Source organism: Aedes albopictus, chromosome 3 (genome assembly GCF_035046485.1).
Source record: "Aedes albopictus strain Foshan chromosome 3, AalbF5, whole genome shotgun sequence".
In the NCBI taxonomy this organism is placed as follows: domain Eukaryota; kingdom Metazoa; phylum Arthropoda; class Insecta; order Diptera; family Culicidae; genus Aedes; species Aedes albopictus.
The window spans coordinates 286,909,292-286,926,708 of NC_085138.1; the positions used below are offsets into that span (position 1 = coordinate 286,909,292).

The 17,417-nt window shown below is 39.2% G+C and overlaps 1 protein-coding gene across 6 annotated transcripts in view; it reads left to right on the top strand.

Annotated features, from left to right (window-relative positions):
• The first annotated feature begins 439 nt into the window (after positions 1-439).
• Positions 440-17,417, top strand: part of LOC115253781 (uncharacterized) — a 34,684-nt gene continuing 17,706 nt past the window's right edge. Inside the window, exon 1 of one of the 6 annotated variants that reach the window (XM_029859889.2) lies at positions 440-588. The gene's annotated coding sequence lies outside the window, so the exon portion shown is untranslated. The other 5 variants (XM_062861206.1, XM_062861207.1, XM_029859887.2 and 2 more) reach the window with 5 other exon arrangements.

Genomic DNA, 17,417 nt, shown 5'->3' on the forward strand with positions numbered 1-17,417 from the left:
AAATAGAAGAAATATGTAAATACTTTAATGGGATGTAAATGAAGGTTATAAAAATAAAAGTAATAATAACAATATCATCATTAATTACTTTGAAATAATAATTTGTTTTCGGATTTATATCCATCGGATTCAACTCACATTAATCGTGCTCAAAGCAAAACCGAAAAGAGCAGACTTTAAACGAATCATTTAAGTATCAAAACCAGTCCTTGCTTAACAGAGACACAATTAATTCCTCATCGACAGATGCCAGAGCAGAGCTGCAGAAACCAACGATCAAACTAAAGCATCGATCAAACAGCTCACCGCATCTGATCTGCTCTCGCCCAGTGTACAACTGTCTGCGCAACTCGCATATAATCATAACAAATTGTATCAAATCCACTCAGGAATGACAACCACATTCATGTAGGCCAAGTAGAGACTGCAGTGGCACGCGGCTCGCCATCGGATCGTCAGCTCCAACCAGCTGCACAATGCAAGGCTCCTACCAGTCAACCGCCGAATAGCCAACGGAACGCATTCAATTCGATCGCCTTCGTGCGCCAGTTAGTTTCTGGCAGTCCAGTGTCTAGCCCTCTATAGAGTGTACGTACGCGTCAACATTTGCCCCAAGTTCGCCCGGATTCTGGAATCCGCGTGCTCCAGTCGACCCTCGCTCGGTCGCCTCGGAGTTGTGTTCATCGTGCCTACGAACTCTCGAACCAATTAGGCACAACTCCGCGATGTGTTTACGTGCGAGTGCGGAAACGGTCAACGGCTCACAAATCAGAAATTAAACATTTAATATATGCATATTAGCTTTCGAACGTAATTCTGTAGGCCGTGCGGTGGCACTAGCGGTACGCGCATTTTCTACACCTATAGAGATTCAAATTTGCGCGGAGTAGTAAAACGAGGCGGCATCGTGATTTCCCAACCCGCCACGCTACTCCCCAGCCAACAGCTACTACGGACTATAAGCGCGTAGGTAACGCAACAACAACGGTTCAACAGATCTCCGGACCACGACGATCATGCCGCGCTGCTGCTACGCGACCGCGTGACCATAGTGCCGCTTTTGGCGCGCGCGCGTAGTCGCGTAACTCTCGCGTCAACGAAAAAAAAAGTCCATCATAATGAAAACGAAAGTGAAGTTTAAATCGTCGTCGCTTGTTATTGACAGCGTTGGACCACCGCACCGTCGTCACTCAGTGGGACACCAGATTAAGACCCGCCGCTGCCGGTCCGGTGTCGTTAAACAGTGGACAGTTTCAGTTGCATTTCAGGCTTTGTGCATCTCAGTTTCATAAACACAGTTGATGCTTTCGAAGATTGTTGACAAAGAAGTAATCGCACAAACAAAACAGACTTGAGACTCGTGAGAGAAAGATTCCAACGGATGGATAGTTACGTCGTCCGCAGTGCAAGATGTTGCAGCTAGTTGCACATTGAATGGCGGGAAGTTAATTGCGATCAAAACAGTTGATTCTCATAATTCGGCACCAACATTTCAAAAGGGCGTAACTGCCTTTTTAACATCTCGCACTCTTTCAAAGCTGGGGGTCGTATTTTACCTCCCAAACGCAATTCACTGCCCGTAATAGAAAGAGAAGACCCTCCTCTTTCCATTAGTGGTATTAGATTCCGTTTCAGAGATGGGATTCAACCAAAAACTTTGATAGAAGGTGATCTGTCAAAATGCAGTTACGCCCTTTTGAAATGTTGGTGCCGAATTGTTGCTGTGCTTAACCCAAATGTTTGAATTCAAGATGTTTTGGAAGGTTTTTTTTTTTTCAATACGCGATTTCGTGAATATTGGTTTATGATTTTTCTTATTTTAATTTTTGAACATCCTCACACTTTTATATTTTCCCTGGAAGCCTACTTGGGATACCGATTTTAAGCACGAAAAAATTTTAAGATTTTATGATATTTGATGTTTTTTTAATGATTTTTTTTCTGTGTAACTTTAAGAAACATAATTTTAGAGTGTACTCAACTCCCCTTAACTCTATAACAATGATATAATGTTTGAGGACAAATCTAAAATATTTTAATTATTGCAAATAAACACAAAAGAAACAATGGGATCTGCAAGCTGAAACATATTTTTTTCAATGATTAAAAAAATGTAAATACTTTTTAAAAGACACCAAAAACCATTTTGAGACATACAAAACAGTTCTAAATATTCGCCAATAATATAAAAAGTTTTAATTATCCAGAAAATAGAAAAAAAATACAAAAATTCTCAAACTACAGGGGATGGCCATTGGCCAAAATATTTGGGATAGGCAACTTTTATTTTCTCACAAATAGTTCAACATGCTGTAACTTTTTATAGAGGGCGTCAAAAATTCTCTAATTTCGACAGTTTGTCAACCTATTATATTATGGGTCAAAGTTGAGCTCGATTGGTTAATCTTTCGCGAAGTTAGAACGTTTCTTGTAAAACACTATTTTTTAGACAACTAATTTTTGTACTTTCATATCTCGGAAACCTATTAACCGAATTGAATGAAATTTTGAACGTTACAATTTTTCATAAAAAATGTATTATCAACAGTCAAGATCCAATAAAATTTAAAAAAAAAAAGATGAATTTCACGAAAAAATTATAAGTCTGTGGTGTAGGTAGTTCGAAGAAAGTTTTTCAATATCTGATCATTTTGTCAAGCACTATTTAACTCAATTTAAGACCAACTGTTATACTCTCGTTGTATTCTGATCCGTATATATACAATGCATCTATAATGAAGGAGTGTTTTGTAATATTAGAAGAGCGAAAGAGACTCCTATACACACAAAAATATGCATGCATTTTTTCAAAACTTATTGTACCGTCAAGGCACCATTCACCGTGGATCTAAGACGATTCGGGGCAAATAAGGGCTGTCATTTGACACTAGTCTTATAAACATTGTTGGTGCCGTTTTTAATTGCCTTCATTATAGGTTAAAATTAAAGCAATATCCACAGAAGTAGAAATTTTTTTCACAAAATTTGGTGAAATAGTACAATTAGTAAAAGGTAGTAGGGTCGCCTATTTCCGTGGTAGGTCACCATTCACCGTGGTAGTAGGGACCCATTTACCGTGTATGAGAAATTTTATTCTACTTTGTTTAAAAATGATCAAAACAACCCAGTCAAGGGAATTTTCTTCGTTTAAATTCATTTCAAGTAATAACTTGCAAGATTTTATTAGAAAAACTATTGTTCAAATTTTCGATTTTTTCTAGATATATAGGACAATATGGGGCACGGTGAATGGAGACCATTGATTTTTAGGGTACCCATTCACCGTGCCTTTTTGTTTCAATTAAAAAGTACGAGTAATCGTACTTTCTTGTTAAACTTACTTCGGTAATGCAAAATACATACCTAATATGTGAATTTAATTGCTTCTTGGTGGAATAAAAACGTTACTACATTTAGTTTATCGCTTAAATCACCTTAGCGCAGTTTTCGTTTTTTCACTATGAATGCAGTGAACGAGCAGAAACCCGCTTTATGTAAACACACTTTAGTGTGAAAATGATACTTTTAAATGTTTCTAATGAGCGTTTTGACATGGTAACAATACATTAGTGTTGTATTGGTGAAATTGAAGGGAAATTGTCATATCATTCAATCATAATATGGAAATAATGAAAAAGTATTCGAAGGCACACGGTGAATGGAGCCCCCACGGTGAATGGCGCCTTGACGGAAATTTTACGAAATAAATTGTATTTATTATGAAAAAAAAAATCACGATAAAAATGAACGTTGATTGTGTTGAACGAAAAAGTCGGTGTTTCTTGTGTAAAAGTCAACTAAGCATTTATATATGAATAGTGAACCGTTCAGAACTTCGAGATTTGAAATACGAACAATTAAAAAATAAGTTTGCAAATCAGCCAACTAGTTTTAAAAATATCATGATCACCGTAAGGGCACTTTTTTAAAAGACAGTTTCTTCTTCGACGCACTGGAACTCATAGTCGGCAGCTTGAAGATTCGGGTAAATCGCTTCACCACGCATCGAAACAACACAGCAATCTTTACACCTCACACACCAGACTTCCAGGACCAACCTCAGCTATATCCACAGAAGCTAAACCTGACTGTTTGACCATAGCCGATGTTCGATCTCGCCACGCAGCACCAGTGATTGTCGGAACAATCCGTTTTCAAGATTCTCGCCCCATCTCAACTCCTTCATCAACTGCTGGATGTTTTAGCTTTGTCACTTTCTTGTAGGAATGCATAGGGTTTTGACTCCTCCAGAGCAAGAGCCGCACACACCACGGACTCCACAACGCTCGTGACGCTCCTGTTTCTCCTCCAAAATCCTCCCTCTGAACCACATTCTCTCGCATCTTGTTCAGACCACCTCTAGGGTCGATCACTACACTCTCTTTGGCGGACCATTCACCAGACCTCACACCGTTGTCGATCACATCTGTGCTAACTTGCAAGCTCCAATACGGCAGGCCTTGGGCGGTTTGTCGGTCGGTGGACCACATTGTCTTGCTCACGAATCACATGGCTGACATCCTCGAACACCATCACGAAGGCCTGGCACGACTCTTCCATCTTGGATCGGCTTGACTGATCATTACGGCTCGATAGGAATTTTTTCATCGCTAACGTCTGGCAGTCTCCTAGCTTATTGATAAACTCTCGAATCTGTAGTTGATCGACGATTGGCTCATTCACGTCTCATCTGCACGTTCTACAGGGTTCTGCAATCTACTGCTCTTAACTCTCTTGTCCGCAAACTCCCCGTGTTCGAATCTTCGCTGTAATCTCTCCAGTAGCAGGCTCTCATGCTGGCACACGTCACGTAGACGGCGCTTGAGCAGGTCCACATCTCTTGGCTCCTTGAATTTTGGATCGGCCAACACTACATCGGTGGGAATCCTCCACTCTGGAACGATCACCAATACGGATGGCATCTCTCCTATCACCCGCACTGTCACCGAACAGCCCAAGTCTCTCTCGAACTTTGTGTTCATACAATGTCGAATTTGACATCTGACTCCTCCAACTCCCACAACTGGCAAATCAGCAGGGTACCTCGGCAACCCCAGCAACTTCACGGCAGACTCCGATACCAGACTGATCTGATACCCGGAATCTTCATCGTCTCGCAGTTCATAGACACCTGCGCTCTTTGAAGCCACACTCACCAACGCTGTTATCGAAAGCTCGTGTTTGGAATGACGCTGAGCACTGGAGCACGCTACTGACACAGGTTCCTCTGGAACGGCAGAAGCCACTACCGCCTTCACCTCTGACACCTCAAACGCTACGCTGGAACTTGGCTTATTCGGTTCTGGTTGGGTTGGTTTCTCATAATGCAACTCCGAGTGGTTCCTCTTGGAACAGCTCGAGCACGACTCCTCCGATGCACAAGCTCTGTTTTGGTGACTCTTCCGGGGCAGCCGAAACACAATCCCGATTGCTTCACCTTGGTTACTCGATGATTCACACATACTCTCAGTAAGGAAGGACACTTGTTGCTGTGCTGGCCCGCACAGATCTCACTCTTTTTCCCGGCTGGACTAGCTGTCGCTAGGTGTGATACTCTAGGTGGTGCACTGGTCTCTGCCGTCGTTGAAGGTCTGGAAGATGGCACCTTGTCCACCTCAGATCTCTCGAACACTCGGCCACGATGTCTCACGACCTCATGAGGGCTGTTACGCTGCTCGACACGGGACAAATCCTTAAGCTGGTTCAGCTTCACTATCGCGTCCGTATGCAGTTCATCGAACTCATCGAAGGTCCTATCTTGGTCCTCGAATTGTGTGCTCGGAAACTCAGTCATGACCAAATCATGCCTCGCTAAATACTCCGCGTGATGAAACTCTAGTTGCCTCTCAAATGCCTTCAACTGGGAAGGGCTCACTATCTCAGGATTCTCAGCAGATTCGATCAGCTTTCCAACGACCGCCGTCACTCGCGTTTGCACTTGTCCGCGTTAGTCATCCGCTTCAAGCTCTCCATCGTTCTCACACTCTGATTTGCTACACTGGGCTAAATATCACCTCACTATTCAATATAGTTTGTTTTCACTTAATCAATTAATAAAGTTTGCAAAAATCACTTTTTACTTCAGTTTTATTCATATGTCTTTCACACTCCACACTGGGTTCCACTGCACTACGATTCACAGTTCACCCGACCTCGCTTGACAGAAAATCTTCGTTGCAACGCTCTCAAATGTTCGGTAGGACACAACTCTTAAGCGTCGAAACAAGGAACTGTCGAGAAAGGAGGGAACTCATACACGATCTCGCTCAAAATTGGAAAAACTTTCTCAGGGAACTCAATATTTAACAATGGACTGTATCTTCACTGGCTCTATCTGGTTCGGTCAAAACCAAATGTTGGGTACACACTCACTGGAAGAACGATCGTTGCGTTGAACTCATCCCCTGCCACCAACACGTCATAGGCTACCGCGCCACCAAGATCAACAGCCAATGCCGGCACCACACTCGATTTGTCGACAGCAGTGCACCCAGTCAACATACGATCGTATATGATGTTGAATAGGATGCAAAAGTAAAGGCGATATACGCACACTTTACACGTGATTAAATGGAACGTACGCATATGGCCTCCACTAGCATCCTATTCAACATCATATAAGACTTTGTGTTAGCTGGGCATGTCACTGCCACCAGCGTGTCGCTATCTCTACCGAAGGATCACGGCTCACAAGCCGAAACATGCCTACTCCACTGACCGTCGAAACCATCGCCTTGCTTTCCACCGGATGCCGGAAGTGACACCGAATGAGGGAAATGGAAAATTAAAGAATAACTCTAGATGTCAACTTCCGGGCACCACAAAATAAGAAACACGACAACTCTTAACGGCACCGCCTCGATGCAGCCACACCGCCGCACACGAATCGCGTCGATCAGTCGAAGTGACTCGCAATCCTAACGACGACGAACTGGATCCAATACGTTCGGTGCTCTGCACTCCAACGCCGACTCGGAAAAGGAACACACACACACCTGCCACCGACTCGGGGTGGAAGAAAAGGAAAAATGCCAGCCGATCCTCGCTTTGACCAGACTAGCCACCACTCTTCGGCACTGGTTCAGAAAAACACGTCTTTGTGCGATCTGTTCGTGTCAATGGTTTTATGACTACTGATTGATAAGCATGAAAATTGACATTATTTATATAGATCTTGTCATTGTCTTGGCAACCGGTCAGCGCAGAGCAAGCTGCAAAATAGACTCCGCCCATTCGGAGCGCATTATGTTAAGCGGGCCCCACACGAGCATCAATACTTCATCAAAATCGGTATTTTTAGTCGAAATTTTCGTCAAACTCATATGATTTTCCCAATGTATTTTTGGAAAATCTTTCGATTACGCTGAAGGTTTGATGAAAACTTCGAATTAAAGTACCGATATTGATGAACTATTGATGCTCGTGTGGGGTCTGCTTTAGAAAGTGCCTCGTTGGAAGCACGTCGCTGAGTATTGATGAATGGTATCTCTCCCCTTAGTATAAAATGGAAAATCAACTGACAAAATGTTCACAACTATTTACAAACGAAACAACGCGTACACCCTTAAAACGGATTTATTTCAGAAAGTCTTCCATGAATTACTTCAAAAAATTGTACAGAGTATTTTTTAGAAATTGCTCTGAAGGGTCCATACACAGAATTCTTTTGAAAAACCTTCCTTTAGTTTACTTATAAATTTCTCCAATAATTCTTTCAGAATTGTTTCCAGTAGTTCCTACGGTACACTAAAAGAACAGAATTCCTACAGAATTGTCTCCAAAGTTTCCGTCATAATTTCTTCCAGAGATTCTTTAGGATGAACCTCCAAAGACTCTTTAGGAATTTTCTATAAAGTGTTCTCTATAAATTCTTTCTGGAAATCATTCAGAAATTTCTCCAAAGATTGCTTTGGCAAACCTTTTATGGACTCCTATTAAAATCACTCCATACTCAAATTCCAAATTTTCCATGTACTCTTTCAGAAACTGCTCTAGTGATTTCTTCAAAAAAAATTCCAGAGGTTTTTCAAGTAAATGTTCCATGGCTTCTTTCATATGTTACGACCACGGAACTGTTGCTGTCACCACAGAACGGTATACTTGGCGATTCTGATTAGTTCAGGAAATACGTGTTTCTAGTAAGGCTTTCAAGTTCACACTGAAAGATCTCTTTATAATGATATCTTTTCTACGAAAGAGAATATTGGATCACCTAGCTTTTCATAAAGGAATTCGACTGGATATTTCTTCAGAACATCCTTGTGGAATATTTTTATAAATTTGTCCATGAATGTCTTCCGGAATTTCTACAACATTTTTTTTTTTTTTTGAAACTTTTCAAGAGATGCCTTTGTATTTCAAACATTTTAAATTTCTTCTGGAATTTCAGCAAGAGATTACTTTGATAGTTCTCCCATGTGTTTTTTAGATATTCCTCTTTGAATTCCTTCAAATAAGTTCCTTCAGGGATTCCTGCAGAGATTCTTATACCGAATTATTTTACATTTCTAGTGTACTTAGGATTTCTGAAACTACTGAACATTTCATAAAGAAATCCTGATTCTGTTTTTCATTGCATCATATTTAATTGGGTACGCATTTCGACTTGGAGCCTGGTAAGCTTCTGATAGAGCTTCCGTGTTTCTTGAGAATGCCATAGAAGAAGATTTGCGATTCACAGTGTCCAACTCGACTTTTCAATAGACACATACTGAATAACAAGTGGTACCAGATTTAAATCTGTTGTCCGAAAGCTCGGATTAGACGATTGTGCTATTACTGTATTTTGACCATTCATCAAAACAGTAAACATGCTGTGGTCAAAACAAAAAAAAATCATCCAGCTTATTCCGACAGCTACTACCGCCGCTGTTGTACGCGCTAAAAAATAGAGTGATAAAAACACAAACGACGATGACTTGCGACGGCGTCGACCACGACGATCGTTGATGAAACTCGTTTACCCCACACACATGGCGCTCGATTGGGTGACACGGTTGCCGCCAGAGAACCGCGTGGACGACCACGGTCGGTGACGATACTCACGGATGCTGACACCACTTTCTAGGTGTGTCTCCTCTGTAGACCACAGGGATGGATGGCGTATATGAATTGGCACGATGGCCTTCCCAAGGCTCCACCGATCCACCCATCCATCCATCTATCCACGGTGGTGTGGCCAGCAATCAGCAGCAATCGTCGTCGTCGTCGTCTTCGTCGGTCTTTTAGGTGTCGAAGATGTGAAAAATGTTAATCAACGATCAGTGTCGACTGGTGGCTTACAGCAGAAGGAAGTGCGTTTCGCAGTTATTCGTTAGGTTCGTTCATGTTGCGCTGTTGTTGTTTTTAAGCTGGGTAGAAACATGTGTGCCTGAGTGACAAAGATTTCCACGAGGTGTGTCAAAATAAAACCAGAAGTGTTCGAAGATGGCATTGATATCAGTGTATTTGGTGATGATGAATCGATTGTGATGGGAGCACTATTATTGCCTCCTATGTGAAAAACGACCCCGAAGGCAATATTACATCAATCGCTCCGACAAGATTTACATAATTGTCATAATCCGGTCGGCTTATCATCAGGGCGGTATGATTTGAGACACGGACATGATTTTTATTAGGTGGCCGTCTTTGATATCGATAGGCGATAAGAAAAATATAAGAAGAAATAATTAATTATGCTTCAATGGGGCACTACACGCTGTGGTTGTTAAAGAAATTCTTTCGACGTTTCGTGTACGATTTGGATTTTCTTTCACTTCCTCGAGTAGCAGGAGCACCTATTTTGGGCACTTGCTACTATAACTCAGTCGAATTCAAACCGATTGACTTGATTTTTTGCACATGACTGGATACTGTGCGTATACTGTCTCAAAAATCAAGTCAATCGGTTCAAAATTGACTGAGTTATAGCAACAAGTGCCCAAAATAGGTGCTCCTGCCCAAATGGTCCCAGACCCTAATGTGATTGAAATTGAAATGTATTGTTCACACGCACGTGCGGGAAATTATCCAATTCATAACTTTCAGATAAGTTTCTGGGGAAGTCCAGATTGTGAGGTACAAACGGAGTAAAAACTCAAATTCTCAAATCTCATGGTTGAGTTGTTTCACGCGCGATTCTTGAATCACCAAACTCATCGTTGAAAAAATCATGCATGAGTTGACTCATGATTTCGCGCATTGCTTTATTTCTTGGTGTTCCTAATATTTACATCAAAGTTTATAGGAGTGTATGATAGAACAAAAGCAAATCTAGCACACAACAGCATTGAATACCGTTCAAAATGATTTAGATTCATTTTACAAGCGAACGAAATTTCGGCGCTTGACTCATGAGAGTGAGATTTTGCATGAAATTCTCGCACGTAAGAATACTATTCAGAGTCACGCGCAAGTTTGCTCATACAGGAGCGGTTTATGAGTATATATGCTTTACCAGTGTAGTTTACCAACACTGGTTCTGAGGCGCTCCAAGGGAAATGCTAATGAGGGGTGATACACAATTTATGTCACCCAAAAATCGACTCCATGAGACTCCATGTTAAGATTTTTATGGTTTGAATTAACCACTCTTGTTGTCAAGTTGATTCACCGGAAATACATGCGAAAATCTTCAATCTGAATGAAATCTTAAACTCTATGGAATAGAGAGTCGAAAAGTTTCTACTGAAAATTCGAGTTTATTTCTGTCGAAAAAAAATTTTTTAAACATTTCCTACATAGTTCTTTGAAGATTTGCAAGTGTTTCTATCAGAATAAAGAAAAGTTTTTAGAATTGTGGAGTTTGATTCCGCTTACCAAACTTATGAATTATTCAAAACGGACCCCAGAATTGTTGAAACATTTCTTTGAAGGAACTTTAGCAAGAATTGTAGGCGGAATTTTTTTTTTGTAAAGATCTGTGCCGATTTTCTTGAATATAATTAAATTCATGATGATTTTTTCTTCCTGACTTGAATGTGACATCCCAGACAACCAATTTGCACGTATAATGAAGTTTATGTTCATGTTATACGTACTTTTATGCGTTAAAGTTACATCGCATAAGATGCAGCAAATGTGCCTTATGCGTACAAAAGTGGAGGCGCTTTACGTGCATTGACGGAAAAATAATAACGCTATACGACTTGAAGCGATATCTTATGCGATGCACCGCGTGCACTATTGCGACGCAATTTAGCATCTTATGCGATTTAATAATATTTAAAAAAAATAATTCTGTCAGCTCGATATCAAACTAATGACCTCTGGGTTGTCGAGCCACACTTCACACACAACACCAAACGCTACTTATGATACAAGCTTATTAACCTTTCAGGACGTGCGCCATCAAGCAATCTAACTTGCACTGCGCTCGCGCTGTATACGACGAGCGAGGTTTTTTGGTAGTGTTGTACTTTTTACAACAGCGCGCGTCCTGAAGGGTTAATTATCATGATATTCTAACTCATCTCAGTGTTTGCTGGAATGCACTTGGTTCACTTGCGCTGTGTGTGTTTGGCAGGTCAAAAACGATTTCCCGTACAGTTTTCATTGTTGATTATCAAGCCAACTAAACAAATAATTATGACTTTGCAACCATAATTATGGCTGTTCACTTTCTTGTAGCTTTTTGGCACTGCATCCACAGTGCAACAGAAACTCTTTAATTGTTATCACATATCAAATCGCGTTATGCCAACATAAACGCTTCTAGCTTATGCGAGTTTGTATGCACACTTCAACGAGTTTATTTGTACTTTTATGCGATTTCATCCATACACCAATGCGAGGTAAACTGACACAACAATAAAAGTACCAAGCAAAGTCTTATAATCATCGCAGTGCGAAATTATGCGAATTCATTAGACACTTTGCGAGTTCGCTCGCACGCTTTTACGAGTAAGTAAAGTTCATCGCAATAAAACATCAGAATATCATCTACTACTACTACGATGTACTCCTACCTTATAAAAGTTTATTTGTATTCTTATATGACTTTACGTGATACATCGTAATAAGTTCAAAAAATAACATCATATGTGATGAAGTTTGTCAGTCAGACATACATATATGCGATAGTGACTTAAAATAGTACTTTATACGATGTACAACGTGGTTTCTTATTTGACTCCTGGTTGTCTGGGATTTAAGGCGAACTCTTAACAATTCCTCATGGAAATTGCAGTAGATATTTTTGTAGAAATTCTTGAAAAAATCCTGAAATATTTAAAGTTTCGCAAACAATTTTTAATTATATTGGCTAAAAACTCGTCTGCCACAGATTATTACGAAATTTTACTTATAAGTCTATTCAAAATAAAACAGAAATTCCATCAGGAACTCATTATGGATTTCACATGAAATTTCTTCAGCAGCTTTTAGTAGAATTTCCGCTAAAAATATCACAATGGATTTTTTGCATCTTGAAATTTCACAAAGAGATCTTAACAGCTATTCTGCGCGTTCACCAGAAACTCCTCTCGAAGTCACGCTAGAAATGTTTATGCTTAAGTTCCACAAAAGAGAAACCTGGTTATCGGTCAGCAACACTATAGATTTCATCAGTGATTCCGCAAGAAATTATATTTGGAGCTTTTGCAATAACGGCCCCGAAGACAGCGCTATAAATTTTATTTGAAATTTATCAAAAATGTCTCCTATAAAATCATTTTTTTAATTTCTTAAAGGACTTTCTCATGAATTTCGACTTGATCAATAGAATCTAATACTATGAACACTCTCGGATAAAGCGTTATTCACTGGATAAAATTTCTTTTACAATCGTCTTCAGACTAGATTTTCATATCTGGATCTCTGTTATGCTTAGATTATGGTGGATGCCTTTTTTCAAGTTACGCTAATTAAGCATAAGCTAGATTAATTTCTTCAATAAAAACCCTTGTTTTAGGAAGAATTTTTCATATTTTCTGTTTTCTCTCTACAATGAAAAAAAAAATATCCTCTAAAAAGAGGGCCCCCACAACACTTTGGCCCCGGGCCCCCACATGTGTAAATTCAGCGTGGGGTGATGCTATTTATATATCCTGGGAAGATTAAGGTTCGGACTATAACGGGAGGAACTCTTCTGGGATTCCGACGGAAACTGGGAAATACTGGGACGAAGTATTTCGTGTAATTTGATGGAAATTAAATGGAGATCCATAAAGATTTTTTTTTTTGCGTTACTTCTTTCAGGAGTTCTAGCGAAAAATTCACCTGGATTTCACCGTTTATTGTTCAAAAAAATGTCTTTGTCCAGAAGAAGCTCTACCCCTCAAAAAGTTCCATCTAAAATTCATCAGAGAGTTAATGCTTAAATTCTTCCAGGAGTTCCTCTAGAGTTCCTTATGGGATCTCTCCAGGAATTTATTCTAAGATTAGTCCAGGGGATCCTACTGAGAGGAGTTCTTATTAAGAGTCCAGAAATTCCTAAGAGCATCCAGTAGATCTTTCTAGGATTCCTCCAGGAGGCATAGGATACTTCCAGGATTCCTCTGGGAGTTTCTTACATGAATTCTTTAGAAGTTCCGTCTGTGATTCCTCAAGGAATTTCTCTGGGGATTCTTAAAGAATTCTTTCTCCTGGATTTTTTTATAGGATTTATTCAGGTAATCTTTATAGGATTCTTCTTGGAAATCTTTCTTCTAGGAAGTTCATCTGGGATTCCTACATAAATTTCTTTCGGGATTCCTCCAAGAATTCCCTCTAGGATTGCTACAAAAGTTACTTCATGGGTTCCTCTAATAGTTTTTTTTTCTAAAATACGTCCAGGTTTTCAGATTACACAAAAGTGGCTGTAATCCCTTCAAAATTTTTACCAAGGGTATTTTTCCGAGATTTTTTTTTTTTGGAAAACTCTTCCAGGGCTGCGGGAATCCTGTACCTTATGGAATTTATCATTCTGGAAGTCCTGTGGAGGTTCATTCTGGATCTCTCTGAGATGTTTCTCATGATAATCCTCCAAGAGATTTTTGTTCAATTTCTTATCAAATATTCTAAGACTTCCATCTGAAATTTGTTCTCCTTTGAATTCTGAAGACAAAAAAAATGTAATCAAACAATGTTCACGTTATCTCCCTATATGTGCCTCTACAAAAATATGAAACAAAAAAAAAACAACGCTTCAATTCATTGTGTTTTGTAGGATGAAAATGGGATCCACATGCTTAATAAGGGAACCAATACCCTATATGTGATTTTGGGCTTTTTTGACTGCAAGCCATTTAACATGAAAATATTTTTTTAAGTAATCAAAAGGTAAATTGGTTAATTAACCCTAAAAGGGATACCTGGGGTCCATTTGGACCCCAGGCGCTTTCAGAGCTCGTCTTTGATGGAACCCACTCAGCGAGGTGGCGAAACTGAGGCCATGAAGGTATCCCTTTTAGGGTTAATATAAAATATTGTGTTTATCAAAACGAATTTGATAATTTTAAGCGATTTATGTTAGATACGATCTTCCCCATACAAGTCACCTTCCAAAAGTTGCATGCGAGTTTACTTACTAACATAAAATGTTTTATGCAATTCAGTATCGTAATTTCTATTTTATATAACTCATTTTGGTATTGTAATGGCCAATTTTTCTGAACTGGTTCATTATGCAACTGAAATGAGTTGCATAATGAAAAATAGTTGTATAATGTTCATAATGCAACTCATTTGAGTTGCATTATGAACATTATGCAACTCAAATGGGTTGCATTATGAAAAAATCATTGCATAAAATTTTGTATGGAACTCGTTGCAAAACTCGATTTTTTCAGCACTCTTCGTATTTATCCAACTCGGCAAGCCTCGTTGGATAAATGTACGACTCGTGCTGAAACAATCAACTTTTTGCAACTCGTTATATAAATAACTATAAATTTATCAAATTTGATTTATAAAACGAAATATTTTGCATGAGTCGGTAATTTAGATGTTAATTGACACCACACGGTCACGAAGCCCACAAGCTTCATTGATACACACCAAGTTTCACTGGCGACATACAATTCCGAAACTCGCAAAAGCACCCCCGCGTGCACCTACGTCGATCTTGGTGCCGCCATCGGCCGCCATTTGACTACCAAGATATAGGAAGCTTTCAACGTTCTAAAACTGCTTGCCCAGCTACCGTAAAGCTGGAAGGGTTCATCGTGTTCTCTTTAAAATAAAAGTACTCATTTGTTGTAAACATCCATGCAGCACATAGAATGTGTAACATTTGCACATTTTTGCATTGATCGTACGCTCACATTTTTGCAAAATATCAATATTTTTTAGGTATTTGAAGGTGGTTTTTAAACCAGTGAGGTTGCCATATAAAAATTATTGCAAAATACATGCTCGTGTAAATGCACGAGCTGATTTGAAAAAACTGCGGATGTTACACATTGTATACAAAACACGCTTTCAACATTCATCTTGAAGAAGAGGGAAAACACTTGTCCTCAAATGTAACAGCAAATTAATGAATAAACGACTAATGCGCGAAGGGCGTGATAAAATCGGAACATTACGGTACATAGTATATTATATGTATATATAATATATAATAAAAACAACTTGTTTTACTCACGCAAGGCCATTAACAATAAAATCAGCATCAAACTTCAATTTCCGGCCGAAATAATTTACACCAAAAAAAATTATTACTAAATGTGAAAATTGTGAAATGTTTGAATTGTCATAATTTTTTTGTTTATTTTCATGGTAGATTGCTAATACAATGGACCGTTTTCTCTAAAAAATTACGTTGGTAAAAAGATAGGGTTTTGAGATATTTGAGTTTTTGTGACAAAAATGATATTTTTTAATGTTAAAAAAGATTTTTTTCACAGTGTATATTTTCTTAGGAATCGCCATTTAGTAATCTAACTTTGCTGAACAATAAAATCAGCATCAAATCGCGATTCCCGGCCGAAATAATTTACACAGAAAAATTTTTTTTACTAAATGTAAAAATTGTGAAATTTTTGAAATGTTATAACTTTTTTGTTTATTAGTTTACCATCACCAAATTTTTATGGTAGATTGCTAATACAATGGACTGTTTTCCCTAAAAAATTCAAGTTGGTAAAAAGATAGGGTTTTGAGATATTTGAGTTTTTGTGACAAAAATGATGTTTTTCAATGATAAAATAGATTTTTTTTCACAGTGTATATTTTCTTAGAAATCACCATTTAGCTATCTAACTTTGCTGAAAAATTCATAACAATCGAACAATCCGTTTTTGCTGTGCATATTTTTGAATATTTTTGAACCATTTTCACATACACCCTTTTGAAAAGTTAGTCGTGGCTCTAAATAAAAATTTGATATCGAAAAATGGCGATTTAGATGGAACTGAAAAACTGTGCAAAGTTTCAGTTCAATAGAAAATCATGAATTAAAAATTTTCCTTAATTTTGATGCTGTTGCTTGGAATCGCTCATGTGCGGCACGATTTGGTCTTGTTGACGTTGAACGTAAGTACTGCCACCGAGACGCGATTGGCAAGATCATTGAGGTTGCTCTGCATATCAAAGCGCCGTTAAGCTAGAAGAGCAACGTCAACAGCCAATTCAAAGTCATTTAGGTGCTCCATGGTAATGGGCTACCACAGCAACCCATGATTTGGTTCACGATCAATCGCACCTACCGGCTCACAGTACCGGGATCTCGTCGATTACGATGAGGAACAATAGCGGTGCCTCACTTCAGCAACGACCTGGATGGAATCAGACAAAACACGCAGTATTCTGCTCGAAAATGCCCTGTACTGTGCTTCAATGAGGCCGATGGTTTTGTCAGGAACACCCTTGTGCCTGAGGGCTTCACATATTTTCGTGATTGAGACGGTTGAAAGCTTTTTCGTAAGCAATGAACACCATGTAGAGAGACTCTTGGAATTCATTGATTTGCTCCAGGATGAAACGGAGCGTGACAATTTGATCCACACAGGATCATCTGGCACGAAATGTTGCTTGTTGCCGTTGGAGAGTTGCCTGTATCCGGGTAAGGATCACTTTGCAGAGGACTTTGAAAACGGCACATAGTAACATGATACCCCGCCAATTATAGCATACAGTTAGGTCACCCTTTTTGGGCACCTTTACTAAAACGCCTTGCATCCAGTCGGCCGGAAATATTGCGGTTTTCCATATGTTGTATGTAGAATATTTCATGCAGCAGTTGTGCAGACACTTTGAGGACAGCTTTGAACATCTCAGCTAATACGCCGTACATTGAGATTTGCAATATCCCCAGAACATCCTGAAGCCGAAGTAGACAAAGTTTTTGATCATCATATAAATATTGGTCAAACAATTTTTCCCGAGTCTATCCTTGACTGTTTCCAACTGACTGTTGGCAACTTATTTCAAAATCGTTTGAATTTCATTTAAATTATGATTTTTCATGCAAATATGATATGTTACTCACAATGTTACTTAAAGTTTAATTGTAT